A 16,019-nucleotide genomic window follows, 5' to 3' on the forward strand; every position below is an offset into this window, starting at 1 on the left:
AGTAATACTCTTGTTGTAATACTCTTATAGTAATACTCTTATAGTAATACTCTTATAGGCATACTCTTATATTAATACTCTTATAGTAATACTTCTATAGTAATACTCTTGTTGTAATACTCTTATAGTAACACACTTGTTATACTCTTTTAGTAATATTCTTATAGGCATACTCTTATATTAATACTCTTATAGTAATACTCTTGTAATAATACTCTTGCTGTAATACTCTTATAGGCATACTATACTCCTATAGTAATACTCCTATAGTAATACTCTTATAGTTATACTCCTATAGTAATACTCTTGTAGTAATACTCCTATAGTAATACTCACACTACTAAATATATCCACACATTTCCTCTCAAATTTAAAATCCTCTTAAATACTTGAACACGTTCTCCAGCTTCAGGAAGCTGCCTCCACCTGCTGGAGAGGAGAGGCAACTACACTGTGAAGACACACACACACACACACACACACACACACACACACACACACACACACACACACACACACACACACACACACACACACACACACACACACACAAAACTTATGACTTATTTACCACTACAAACTGATATTAACTCATTGTGTACTTGTATCATGTACTGTATCATATACTATATCGTGTACTTGTATCATGTACTTGTATCGTGTACTTGTACATCAGTACTTATTTTATTTTTATTATACGTTATTTTATGAGACTCAAAATCAAAGCTAAGCTAATATGCTAGTGATTCTTCTTCTTCTTCTGTTGTTGTTGCTGCTGCTGTCGCTCGGACTAAGCCCCGCCCTCGTGTGCCGTGTCAGGCGGAAGTACGTCACGGCGCTGCCGAAGCTACTTGTTAGCTTTAGCATTGAGTTGAACTCTGCGTTAAACTTCGTTCCATTGAGTCTAAAACAGAAAAGAAGGGGGCGGAGACAAAGACGGAACTGGGCGTTAATGTTTTTTTTTGTTTTTTTTTTAATGTATATATATATTTACATGTGTGTATATATATGTACATATATATAGATATTTACGTATACATATATATATATAATTTAGTTTTAACCCCTCCCTCCCTCCTCCTCCGGCTGTGTCTGGGTGCGTTTGTTTGTGTGTCGGTGTGTCCCGGCGGTGTAACCGGAGAGGGGCCTCGCGCAGAGGGAATGCGGGACCGCGATGGAGCACAATGAAATCCAGGTAAAAAACATTTAAAACGCGCTAAAATGTTCGCGCGTTTGCGCCGTTTTTCTGCCTAAAGTCGCGGATTATTTTCACTCTGCGTCGCCGCGAAATTCCTCCGCCGTTTATCGGTGAAATTTAATTTAATGTGACGCCGTGTCGCGTTGATTGTTTTCTCTCACACACACACACACACACACACACATACACGCACACACACACACACACACACACACACACTGATATTAGAACTTATAGGAACTTTTTTCCTCTCTTTTTCTGCCTGGAAACCGGCTAACCTCGGTTAGCTCCTCGGTTAGCCTCGGTTCCCCCCGGCTCTGCCTCGGTTTCTCTGCCGCCTTTGGTGCACGGAGCTCCGGCCGCTGACACCGACTCGTCGCCGCCGTCCTTCCCGGAGCCAGCGCCGTGTAATCCCGCCTCGATATTCCCGATATTCCCGTGTATGAATCATTCATTTCTTTGTGTCGTGGATTAAATCGCCACGCAGAGAAAAGCACGCACACACTCGTGTAAAAACGCAGAGGCCTGAAAATATCACCAAAGTTTTCACAACAAAAATATGTCGCGTCGACATTTTTTTATTTAAAAAAAAAAAAAATATTTTCACGGATTTAAAAATGAAACGTGCGCGTGAGTGATATTAGATTAGACGTGTGTGTGTGAGTGAGTGACGTGGTGAATGTTTTAATATTGATATATTTTTTTTAATTATTATTAATATTATTACAATAATAACAATAAAAACCCTCCCCCGACATTTTGTCTCCGCAGTAATTATCTGTGACTATAAACGCATGAATGTTGTGTTCACGCGTTCATTCCTTCATGTTTTCATCATGGCGACATTTGATAATTTCACTGGAAATCAAGATTTTTAATGAGATTTAAAAAAAATCAAAGACAAATCGTGGATTCATCGAAATATCCAACAATTTCATCTGTGTGTGTGTGAGGATTAACACACACACACACACACACACACACACACACACACACAGAGTCTCTGTTTGTGATAATAATTCAGTTGAAATATGAACGTGTGATTTTTTCCTCCTCCTCTTCCTCCTGTAGTTGGTGAATAACAGGATATAAATCAGCCAAGGTCAATAACACTGTAACATGAGCTCTGTCAGCTGTTTGTTTGTTTGTTTATTTATTTATTTTCTGATGTTTGAAACAGAAAATGTGTCCAAATGTCCTTAAATGTCCTGGACACAGAACAGAGGACATGTATTCACTCAAATTATTCATTTATTAATAAGTGATGATTTATTGCAGCCACAGATGTGTTATTTTAATATTTTTATTATAATTATTAATTAATTATAATAGTAATAATAATAACGTGAGTCTCTTTCGTCTTCTCTTTATATTATTATTTTAATTATTGTCATCTTCTTTTATTATGAGCAGAAATATCACGAGAACTGACGCAGGCAGATTGTGTGCGTGTGTGTGTGCGTGTGTGTGTGTGCTGCGTTGTCTCACTGATCAGATGCTCTGCCTCATTTCCACCACTAGGCGGTGACAGCTCACCACCTCTTCCCTCCCCTTCATTGGCTTAAGCCCCGCCCACTTCAGCATACATCAAAATAATAATCCAAAGGCAGACGACGACAGAGTCGATCTTCCTGTTTGTGTCGAGACAGAAACGCAGATGAATGAGTGAATGAACAGGAAATCAATAATTTCACAAATGCAATCATAATAAAACCAATCATTATTTTATTTCACGTCTCATCTTGTAAACTGATTTAATACTAAAGTGAAATTCAACAACGTCAGCATTTATGTCTATTTATATATCTTTATATAATATATATACACACAGTATATATACATACATACTGTGCGTATATATATACCTGGTATAAATAATCATAATAATAAGCAGATTTGGTTTTGTTCCACTTTCCTCTGTGTGTGTGTGTCAGTGGTGTGGCGCCCCCTCCTGTCAGCGTGGCAGCTTTGTCTTCTATAAGTGTGTGAGCAGCAGGTCCGGTCCCGACGGTCTGCTCCAGGTTTGGAACCTGGGCGAGTTTTACTTCGTCCGCTGTGGACCTGACGATCCGGTCTGCATCGCTGAGGTGACCTTACTGTGGGAGGAGCAGACGCAGCGCCACCTGCTGGCCAGTGCCAGACTCTACTTCTTACCTGAAGACACGCCCAGGGGTCGCACCAGGGAACATGGAGAGGTAAGGGTCAAACGTCAAATTTAAAAAGGCTACATGTCCACATATATGTACATATATAACGTATATATGTTATATATGTATGTACTAGGGCTGGGTGATATGGACTAAAAGTCATATCTGGATATTCTTTTGTGACGTAATGAGGGTTTCCCCCACAGCATTATAGCATATTAGATCAAATGTTCTCCAGAGGCAAACCCTTTAAAACAACAATTATCGACTCTACGATATATATCGATAATTTATTTTCCCAGAAAGTATCGATACATTAAGTCCCGTTCAAATCCCCCCGTGTTCCGCCTGCCACGTCCTTGCAGGAAGAGCGATTTGGTCAGCCAGCCACAAGTGACCCGTCTTCACACGCCGACGTCTCCCTCTTCCTGTTTACTCCGTGAGAGCGAGGAGATTCAAGAAAATAGTGGCGAACAAAAGTCCAACACTTTGGTGTTTAGAAGTGCATATTTTACGAATTGAAATGACAGCTCTGCAGATCACAGTAACTTTCCTTTTCGCTGACTAGGTCAATATTGAACTCGGCGTCCACACATCGCTTGATGTGAAAAGCAAAGCTCTTTTTTTTCCTGCATTGCAAGTTCTATGACAGTTTCATCCAGAATAACTTGGATTAATGGGTTGTTTGATAAATTGTACCTCCTATATAGGCTAGGCTTTCCATTGATGCCCCATATGTCCACATTTACTGTGGAATTTTGGAGAAAATCCACTTCTAAAATGTTGACGTTTTTATTGCAACAATTGCTGAATTTGCACTGCCACCTAATGGACAAATAAGGTTTCTTGTTGAATGTCTCACCGGATTCAAATAGTGCAGCTCCCCACCTTTCCAGTGATGCCCCATATGTCCATATTTACTGTGGAATTTTGGAGAAAATCCACTTCAAAAATCTACATTTTGACTCTTTTATTGTAGCAGTTGCTGACTTTGCACTGCCGCCAAATGGAGAAATAAAGTTTCCCGTTGAATGTCTCACCTGATTCACATACTACAGCTCCCCACCTTTCCAGTGATGCCCCATATGTCCACATTTACTGTGGAATTTTGGAGAAAATCCACTTCAAAAATCATCGTTTTGACATTTTTATTGCAACAATTGCTGAATTTGCACTGCCACCTAATGGACAAATAAGGTTTCTTGTTGAATGTCTCACCGGATTCAAATAGTGCAGCTCCCCACCTTTCCAGTGATGCCCCATATGTCCATATTTACTGTGGAATTTTGGAGAAAATCCACTTCAAAAATCTACATTTTGACTCTTTTATTGTAGCAGTTGCTGACTTTGCACTGCCGCCAAATGGAGAAATAAAGTTTCCCGTTGAATGTCTCACCTGATTCACATACTACAGCTCCCCACCTTTCCAGTGATGCCCCATATGTCCACATTTACTGTGGAATTTTGGAGAAAATCCACTTCAAAAATCATCGTTTTGACATTTTTATTGCAACAATTGCTGACTTTGCACTGCCACCTAATGGACAAATAAGGTTTCCCGTTGAATGTCTCACCTGATTCACATACTACAGCTCCTCACCTTTCCAGTGATGCCCCATATATTCATATTTACTGTGGAATTTTGGAGAAAATCCACTTCAAAAATCAACATTTTGACTCTTTTATTGCAGCAGTTGCTGAATTTGCACTGCCACCAAATGGAGAAATAAAGTTTCCCGTTGAATGTCTCACCGGATTCAAATAGTGCAGCTCCCCACCTTTCCAGTGATGCCCCAAATGTCCACATTTACTGTGGAATTTTGGAGAAAATCCACTTCAAAAATCATAATTTTGACGTTTTTATTGCAGCAGTTGCTGACTTTGCACTGCCAGTAAATGGACAAATAAGGTTTCCCGTTGAAGGTCTATCCTGATTCACATACTCAACAAGATTGGGTTAGAGTTACAACGGCCATAACATTTTTTATATAAAAGAAAAACTTAAAACATAAAACGTATTAATGGGGTGGTCATTTTAACGGGAGAGGGCGTACTGTGGGGAGCACAAAGTCCTTCTCGGCATGTCCTTCCACTCGGGAGCCATATTGCAACGCACTTTGGACACTTATCGGGCATCTATTTCGGGCAGAACTGTGCATGTGCAGTGCTTCACGACAGTGAAGGTGGCAGTGCAAAGTCGCAATTGTTGCAATTTTGCGATTTTCTCCAAAATTCCACAGTAAATATGCACATATGGGGCATCACTGGAAAGGTGAGGAGCTGTAGTATGTGAATCAGGTGAGACATTCAACGGGAAACCTTATTTGTCCATTAGGTGGCAGTGCAGTCAGCAACTGTTGCAATAAAAACGTCAAAATTATGATTTTTGAAATGGATTTTCTCCAAAATTCCACAGTAAATATGAACATATGGGGCATCACTGGAAAGGTGAGAAGCTGTAGTATGTGCATTTGTCCATTAGGTGGCAGTGCAAAGTCAGCAATTGTTGCAATAAAAGAGTCAAAATTATGATTTTTTAAATGTCTTGTTCCATTTTTTTGTTGTTTAATAAATATAAGTACGCACCAGCAAACTTGTATTTATTGCATCTATATGCACCTGTATCTGCTGGCAAGTTTTTTTGGGGAAAAAAAAACACCCCCAGGGACAAGCTGTGTGATCAGCACTGCTCTGCAGCATAGCTCGCTACCCAGTGGCCGAAACTTGCACTTGGAACCGAAACTTAAAGAGAACCGGAGGCGAATGTAGTGCCAACTTCAGCGTCGTAGCGTCTGTCGGTCTGTTCATCAAACGTAAAGAGCAGCGTACCTGTGTACTGTGTGTATGTGTGCCTCTGTTTTTAAAGTTTAGCGTTACTTTAGAGACTCATTTTAACAATCAGGAATCACGTAAACATGACGTTGCGTGCATCTTTTTCCAGTCAGTTGCCATGGAAAAGCGTCATGCATTAACGTTAAAGCCGTATAGTGCCCAGCAATACTATATATTATAAATCATTTTTTATGATTTTTTTGTTATCACGTAATATTAGTGAAACATTTAGTTAACCAGTAGGGCTGCAACGATGAATTAATCGATTTTAGAGAGGTTTTTTTTTTTTTTTCTTAACAATTAATACAAGCTTTGTGATTTTCTTTTAGCTTCTTAAATGTGAATATTGTCTGGTTTCTTTGCTCCATTTGACAAAAAAATAATTAAAACTTGGTTCCAGGTTTGATAAACACTGATCAACACTTTAACTATTATACTGCTCGATTAATGGAGAAAATAATTGACCGATTGATTGTAAAACTAAACAGTATATTTGATTAAACACCGCAAAGACATCTCTATCAGTGTTTCTTTCACTTTCACTGTCTCTGAGGTCATCTCTGCCAAGATGAAAGTGTCTGTGAGTGAAAGAGCTTTTACATTTTAAACATGGTTTAGCTCTCTTCCATGTAGACGACATATACACATATAAAATATGTACATACTGGTAAATGACAAAGTGTGTGTGTGTGTGTGTGTAGGACGAGGTTGTGGCTGTGTCTAGGAGGATGGTGCTGCGGGTGGACGACCTGGTCAGATGGTGTAACGGCGTAAAGCAGCCACCGTGTGGCGCTAACGGCCTCAGCAAACGTCCACAGAGCAGCGGCGGCGATGGAGACGACTTTCAGGACAAGAACAGGAAGCTCCGCCTCTCCGATCATCAGGGCGTCAAAGTGCTCAGTTACCCTCAGTACTGCCGCTTCCGATCGCTGCAGCGCCGCCTGCTGGACGGAGGAGCCACTGAGGGTCCAGGGCCGCGGGACCCACATCTGCTGGCCCTGGGGGCCGTGAAGGCCCCGCCAAACACACGATTGATGTACTGCAGGGACACGTTCAACCACCCCACGCTGGAGAGCAGCACCTTCTCCTGGCAGTTCAGTGAGTTCTTCTTATTTTGGCCACATGGGGGCAGTAGAACGAGAAGGAAAATAAAGATGAACGTGTCCCATGAGCTTGTTTGTCTTTCTGCAGGATGTCCTTCTCTCAGTCTCCGAGGTCGACCTCGTAAAAGACGAGGCTGCGACAGCAAAGACTCGTCGATGTCCGGCAGCCAATCAGAGTCCTGGATGGACAGGATGAAGGTTTGTTCTGTTAAATATTCACATGATGTCATGAAGTATGAAAATAACAAGAGATGAAAACATGAAGTCAAAGCAGGTTAGTCCGACTAAGACAGTCAGTCACACGTTAGTCCGACTAAGACGGTCAGTCACACGTTAGTCCGACTAAGACAGTCAGTCACATGTTAGTCCGACTAAGACAGTCAGTCACATGTTAGTTGGACTAAGACAGTCAGTCACATGTTAGTCCGACTAAGACAGTCAGTCACATGTTAGTCCGACTAAGACAGTCAGTCACATGTTAGTCCGACTAAGACAGTCAGTCACACGTTAGTCCGACTAAGACAGTCAGTCACAGGTTAGTCTGACTAAGACAGTCAGTCACAGGTTAGTGGGACTTAAATCAGGCTAGTCTCAGTGGGACTAACGTCAGTGGATGATAATCTAATCTAATCCAGGAGAACGTGATGGGCAGTGTGGAGTTTGGATGTGAGAGCAGTTTTCTGCCTCATCCTGAGGAGCAGCTCTTTCTGGATCAGCTCTTCTCTTTCATGGATCGATCCGGATCGCCCATCCACAAAGTCCCAAACCTGGGCTTCAAGAAGAGTCAGTGTCTCACTACACACACACACACCTATGTTTACCCACAATGCCCTGCGTTGTAGTCCACTTCCTGTCTCTCTGTCTCACATCGTCTCTGTCTCTGTCCTCAGTCGACCTCTTCCTCATGTTCTCTGTGGTCAAACGTCTCGGAGGACACGAGAAGGTCAGGACACAACGTTACACAATCTCACAGTGTTCACACACTGAATACATAACACATCTGTGTGTGTGTGTCACAGGTGACAGCAGACAGACTCTGGAAGGTGGTCTATAATGAACTTGGAGGATGTGCAGGCAGCACCAGCGCTGCCACCTGCACCAGGAGACACTATGAAAGGTTTGATACACACTGACACACACTGAGACACACACAGACACACACACACACATGTTCATGTAAGTGTGTGTGTGTGTGTGTGTTTGTCAGGTTGATCCTTCCCTATGAGGACCACCTCAGAACTGGAGGAACAGAATTCAAAGTCCCAGAGAGTCCTTCTCCTCTGAAGTCTTCTCCTCTGAAGTCTTCTCCTCTGAAGCCTCGTGGGATCAGAGGACGAAAACCACTTCAGCGAGGAAGGAAACCAGGAGCTAAATCTAAGGAGATGAAGATGATGATGATGACCACAAAGACTCCTCCTCTTCCTCCTTCAGTAAGTCAGACGCTGAGTCATGTTATGCTGAATCATGATCCACTCGCCTGGATAGAGTGATACAGAGCATAGGGCACAGCAGCAGGAATGTTTGTTTGTTTACATCAGGGGTCTCAAACTCAATTTGCCTGGGGGCCGCATGAGTTAGAGTCTAGGTGAGGCTTTTTTTAATCTAATGTTGTTGTTATGGCTGGGACTGTGTGTACTGACATCATCTGGTGCGGGCCTTTTACTTCTCCACACCGCCCCTGCTGACTCTGCTCTTCTCTCTCTCCTCCATTGTGCGCAGCTACAAGGGGGCTCTGCATATCACTTGATCTACTTGTTTTTGTTGTGGAGTGAAAATGTGGCTTAAAGTTTGTTAACTGTGGCTTTCTACCTAGACGGTGCCCCATATTAGCCAATCCATCAGATCGATTAATAATAAACGTTTATTAGCTAAACGTCAGCTTACCAATGCTGCGATGTTCAATCACGAAAGGATGCAACTCCTCCCCCGCTTAGTCTGTCTTATCGCAATATTTCATTGGTAACGAAGGTCAAAGTTTATGACGAGGCCCGTGAGACACCGGAGAGTCGATGTTAACTCGACCGCAAGAGGTCGCTTGATTTTAAAAAAGGTATAATAAACAATAAACTGAAGTGAACACTCACACCTCCTTATCTCTGCACAGATCATCAACCCAAACGGCGCCATGACGGTGAAGAGAGGCCGAGGTCGACCGCCGGGAACTCGCAACAAGGCCACGATGATCGCTCAGCAGCATCAGCAGCAGCAGCAGCAGCAGCAGGAGGCTAAAGCCAAAGTCTTAGAGACGCCGAGTCTTCTGCTGCCCCCTAAAGGCAGAGGAGGATCATCGGTCAGCAGCACACATTGGGTAAAGTAGACTTTACAAAAATACACAGGCTTTTATTCTGAAAGCTGGGGTTGTGTTTAGGGATGGGAAAAACAATCGATTCTTCGATGCATCGCGATTCTCTCTAGAACGATTCCGAATCGATGCGGATAAGTTAATAATCGGAATTAAAGAAACATTTTTTTTTTGCTTTGCCTGCTGCAACATTCTGTTCGCTTTGCTCGCTGCAGAGCCAGGGCTTTTTTATTTATTTAAAATAGATTTTTTTATACACCTGAGCTTTTTCTATACCGGGGAACAAGAGCGCATGTTCCCCCATGTAATCCGCGCAGGGCACGATTGTCCAGGTGCCGATTGAAACCCAAGTCACACTATCAAGTGCGTCATTATTACGGTTACATCGTTCTTGTCAATAAAGATATTATATTTAGGGATGCACCGATCATTCGGCGGTCGAAACAGAGCGAGTTCACTGTGGAACATCACCTGTTAAACGCTGGAAAGTCTCTGCGCTAAAGTGAAACTTGGCTGCTTGCGGCACAGATTATGAACTCCCCGCGACATTCACCCCACAGCAGAGAACATTCTCTCTCTTTGAGCAGTTAACTAAAGACATCAGCTCATCTGATGCATCTGTTATTCCCACAATTACAGCGTTAAAGCGTCTTCTTTCACAAAGATTAAGACCATGGAGTGAAAGCTATGAAAAGTATGCTCTGCTCTTCAGAGTCTGTCACCATGTTTCACTCAGATCACCTGCACTTCATCGCGACTGTACTCCATCCTCGTGATAAAGGTCATTATTTTTATGTGGGGATAAAACACGTAGAGAAATGATCCAGTCTGCTTTAGATCAAATCCAAATCAAATGAGCGCTTGGAGATGCAGGAGCAACGAACGGCGCAGGAGAGGGAGAAGAGAACAGCGCAGGGGCGGTGCGCAGAAATAAAAGGGCTGTCTGCACCAGATGAGGCAGATGAGGGGGCACTACCACATTTATATTTATGTTGCTTTATCTTACTTTTAAATGAGTAGCAAAGTATTAAAGTAAAAAATTGTTGCATCGAGATGCATCGAGATGCAACAATTTTCGGTTTAGAATCGAATCGTTGACCTCTGAATTGTAATCGAATCGTGAGGTGCCAAGAGATTCCCAGTGTGGACTCATTGGGGGGGGGGGTTAGGTTTTGTTAGGGTTACGACAGGGGTTACGTCTCGGCAACGAGGACATTGAACAAAAGAACTGGGAGGGAGTGCTGGGAAAGGTTGAAGCCAGGTTGTCTTAAGGCAAATGGCTGCTCCCTCAGAGTCCTGATCATCAACAACCTGGTCGCCTCTGCGTTGTGGCGCAAGCTGCAGGTACTGGTTCCACCACCAGGTGTCGTGGTCTGTGGTCACTGGTTGAGGGCGGTACTGTACCTTCCTGTGTGACATCAGGTCCAGGATAGTGGCCTTCAGGTTACAGACCACCCAGAGGTTGCTGTATGGTTGCTGCTAACCCTATGGCTGCTCTCAGGTTTGGCTTGCTCCTGCCCAGCTCATCCTCAGGAAAGCACCTCTTTCTACAGGAATCCTGTTGCAGCCTTGGACTTACTTCCTTCTACAGGTCAGTGATGGAGGCCTGGAGGATTTTGGACGTCATCCGGCCTCTTAATCCCAGGCCTGGAATGTGGCCGTTTGAAGAGCCGTTATTCAATAAAACTTTCCTGCCCAGTGGGTAACTCTGCTTGTCGGCGACGGTGAGGACTCGGTTGGAATATTGGTGGCTGGAATCGTTAAACTGGGAGCTGCAACACTCAACACCAGGTCCTCCAGACTCATATGGAAGGCTGTTGGGGAGGTGTTGCGGTCCCCATCTGCTCCACTGTTGGCCTTTGTTCAGGGCTGGACCTTACTTGACCACAACAATGGTTCTCCTCAACTTCTTGTTGGCATCTGCTAAACTTGCAATCTGGAAGAGCCACAAGAACCAGGTGTTAGGTGTGAAGGCCTGAAGCTCTGAAGGCCTTTCTTCAGACTGACCTGGACCTGGGAGTTTTTGAGGAAGTGTGGGGCATCAGACTGGTGTTCCGTCGTTGAGGATGGGTCAATGCAGATCAATTTTTAGTTTGTTTTTTTATGTGTGGGAGTTTTATTCTTGATGAAATTGTTTTGTAAAGTGATTTGCGTAATAGAGTGTCCTTAAAGTCTTCTTCTTCTTCTCTTCAGGTCACCCTGCCTCTGACCCCTGACCTCTCCCCGATGGCCGTTCCCTTCCTGCCGTTCGCGTCCAAACCAAAGGAGCTGAAGCCTGTGGCCTCGGTGGCGTCTGTGGCCCCGCCCCCTGGTGTGATCCTGTCCACGCTGCCCCGCCCCTTTGTGGGTGGGTCTCTTGGCGGCGGCTTCAGCCCCGTCAAAGGGGTGTGTCCTCTGGATGTGTTCAGGAGCCGCATCGGCCTCCAGAGGGCGCCAGAGAGCCCGGCGCTAACTGAGTCTCCTCAGTCGAGTGCAGAGCAGCTCCAGGCCCCGCCTCCTGGTCACCACAGGCCACGACCCCCTCTGCCTCCTCTGCGCGTCCTCCCTCTGAACCTGGACTGCAGCGTTCAGGTTTGTCAGCTGATGAGAAACCGCGGTCTGGATTCGTCACAGCTGCAGACGTTCACCCGACGCCTGTCGGAGGCGCTGTCGCAGGACCTGAGTGCCAAGCCGCCGCCCTGCTCGCCCGTGACTCCGCCCCCTGAGCAGGCGCTGCCACTCAACCTCAGCAAACGTTTCGCCTTAAAGAGGACAAGCGCCGAGGACGCCGCCGAGCCCAGAGCGACGAGCAACGGGAACTCTGAGCAACAGTCGTCGTCTAAGAGAGCCAGGGCGGAGCTGGATGATGACATCACTCAGAGGGGGCGGGGCTCCACAGGTAGCGGTGAAGACCAGGAGGAACCTGCAGACCTGAGCTCGCCCAGCAGGATCCGGGCCTTTCTGCTCGGACTTCCTCCTTTCCAGGTCAAACTGGAGGAGGAGCTGAACGGGACGCTCTTCAGGAAGCTCCTCCCCCCCGCAGCCGAAGGCAACACCCCGACACGGGCCGAGGAGGCGGAGAAACTGGAGGGAGGCGTGGCTCTTAAGAAGGAAGTGACGGTGGCCGAGGAGACTGTGGTGGTGGAAACTGGGAGGAGCCACAAAGTGCAGCAGGAGGTGGCGGCGATGGGCCCCGCCCACCGCTCTGCTCCTGGTCCAGAGGCGTTGAAGTGAGCCACGCCTCCAAACACTGACCACGCCCACTGTTTTCAGACGGGGAGATGGTGGTTCTGGTTCTGGACTCGGGTCCAAGTCTGTTCTTCTCTTCATTTCCCATCATCCACCGGTTTCTCTTTGAACTATGTGATCATGTGACAATCACAACATGGTTGACACTTTGTAACCAATCACTGCCGTGACCATGACGACGAAGACCATGACCATGACGACGGAGAAGACCGTGACCATGACGACGAAGACCGTGATCATGACAACGAAGAAGACCATGACCATGACGAAGACCATGACCATGACGACGACGAAGACCGTGACCATGACGACGAGGACCGTGACCGTGAAGACCGTTATCATGACGACGAAGACCATGACCATGACGACGACGAAGACCATGACCATGACGACGACGAAGACCGTGACCATGACGACGAGGACCGTGACCGTGACAACAAAGAAGACCGTGACCATGACGACGACGAAGACCGTGACCATGACGATTCCTGGTCATATTACAGCGGTGTCGTTAGCGTACGATGCTATGCTATCGTGCGGTGTTTTACGAGCATCTTCTAACGTAAACTCTACGTCTGTAGAGAGAGACTTCTTTTATAAAAGTGTCCAGGCGGAAAACTCTCGCCGTCTTCACGTTATAGCTCTTTATTTTTTTCTTAGCTCGTTAGTTTGAATATGTAAACTTTTACACACACGTGCCTTAAAAGTTCTGTGGCGTCTGTAGCGTCGCGCTAACTTACGCTAAGTTACACTCATGGCGTGGACAGAGACCTTGGTTGCGTCGCCATGACGACGACGTCACCTTTAAAACCCAAACATTCAGACTCTACCTCAGGTTATTTTTAAACATTATTCACCAGCTTTACCTGCATCAGGGGGCGGAGCCTGTGGGGGCGGAGCCTGTGTTGAAACACGACATTTTAACTGGACGTTGTTTTCTCTTCTCGCTTGCTCCGCTACATTTCTGCTTTTAAATGTGTGGCTGTCGCTAGGTTATGCCCCATTCCCCCCCCGTTAGGCCCCGCCTCAAAAACTGACGAGTTTGAAAGTTCTTTCACTTCCTGTTTACATCAATGCTCACATGACCGAGGAGGTTAGCATCATAACAATCTGTCTCCTCTTGGGTTTTGGGTTTCTGCTCCTCCTCTTGCTCCTCCTCCCTTTGCCCCTCCCCTGGCTCCTCCTCTATTTATGATAATCTGACAGTTTGATTTTTCCAGAGTAAAAGTGGAAATGACCTGGTGCTGTTTGTTTTGTTTGTTTATTTTGTTGCCATATTCTTATTTGCCGTCAGATCTACGTAGAAACCAATGCTAGTTTTATGTTTTTGTTTGTTTTGTTTTTTTCGCATAAACAACGTTGTTTGTAAACGGCACCAAAGCTCCAGACTCCGCCTCCACCTCGTTAGCATGTTTGCGTAACTTTACTTTGTTTCCTGCTTTACGACGTGTTATACGTGAAAAAAACACTCCAATTTTTTCTGATCATTTCTGTAACGTCTTTTTTTAGTTTGCATTTACAACGTGAAATTTTGCACACGCCACACGTTTTACGTCGTATTAGCATTCATGTAACGAGTTAATTGTAATGTTTTTGTCTTTTACAAATGAAACAATTCTCCAGAAATTAACTTTCCAGCGGAAACGCTAACCCTGTACGACAAACGTGAGAACGTTCGCTCTTTACGGGAATATCGTTCTGGAAATTGTACAAATGCCACCAAAGCTAAATGTCTTCAGAGTAGTTTGCGATGCTAAAGCTCGTCATCGTAATGGAGGTGAATCAGAAACGAAGATCGCAAAAAAAAAACCAAGTTCGTACGAACTTCATGTGAAATTCCGTAGAAACCTTTGAGTCAGTTTTATTTCAGGATCAAAACTGTTTGAATGAGTGAAAACTCGTAAATAAAATTTTGTGCGAATTTCTTTTGGGATATTCTGATGATCAAAAACACGACTTTGGCCCAGTTTTTGCTCAAAGTTTAAACTTTTAAACTGCAAGTCTTTATGCTAATGACCACATGACCTCATGGAGGCGTGTCTGTGTAAAGGCGGCGGGGCAGAGCTGTTTTTTGCTTATTTAAGCTTTAGTTTTTTGTCTTCTTGACTTTGAATTCGGTTATAATGTTTACATTTGATTCACACGTTTGTTGTTTCCAGTGTTTTTGCACACGACGTCAGCGCCGCTGCTCACGCTAACGACTCAACGCTAAGTGCCTGATATCGGACTTTCATCTGGTTTTCACCTGAACGCTGTTGACGTGAACAGCGCCCCCTCCTTTTCTCGTGTGTCATAAGTTAACCACGGGCGAACTGGACCTCAAAGACTGGACTCGTGGGGACACCTAGTGGCTGTGTGGGGCCGGCGCTCCGGTCGATATTAAAGATCAAATTCAAAAGGAGCCACTTGTGACATTTGACCACTCCCCCTGCTGCGGGCCACGCCCCCTGCTGCTGAGACTCAGTCATAGTGAAAACATGGCCGCCAGCAGATGCCAGGAAAAGACTTGTGTAATAAAATCTTGGTCAAAGTCTACGATCTCTGCGTCACATGATCACGTCTTTGTCTCGTCACCGTGAATCTGATGTTTGGAAGCCACTCTGTGATTGGTCCACTGCTCTCCATCACTCACTGCAGTGACACACAGTGACCACACGAGGCAGCAGAGGACCAGCAGCTAAAATGTAACCAATGTTTGTCGACATTTCAAAGTTACGTACGATAACTTTAGACAAACGTAATCTGAGTTGTGTTTCAAAATAAACCTCATTTCAGACGCGAGTTGAATCACAGAAACATTGTTTCCACGGGTTTGAGCCAATGAGAGAAAACGGGGGATTGTGGGAAATGTAGTCCTGTGGCTCCTTTTCAAACTTTAGGATGTGAATGAATGAATGAATGTCTCACATGTTTCATCCTTTACTTTGAAACTAAATTCAATGACAGATTTTTTTCTTTTCTTCATAAACTCTCCGGCTCATCCCGGGTTTAATCCTGGCCTAATCCTGCTTTATTTCTGGTTTAACCCTGGTTTATTGATGTTTTAATCCCAGTTTAATAATGGTTTAATCACAGGTTAATTCTGGTTTAATCCTGGGTTAATTGTGGTTTAATCCCGGGTTATTCCCAGTTTAATCCTGTGTCAATTCTGGTTTAATCCTGGGTTAATCCCATGTTAATTCTGGGTTAATTCTGGTTTAATCCCGGGT

Source organism: Microchirus variegatus (genome assembly GCF_963457635.1).
Source record: "Microchirus variegatus genome assembly, chromosome: 5".
NCBI lineage: Eukaryota > Metazoa > Chordata > Actinopteri > Pleuronectiformes > Soleidae > Microchirus > Microchirus variegatus.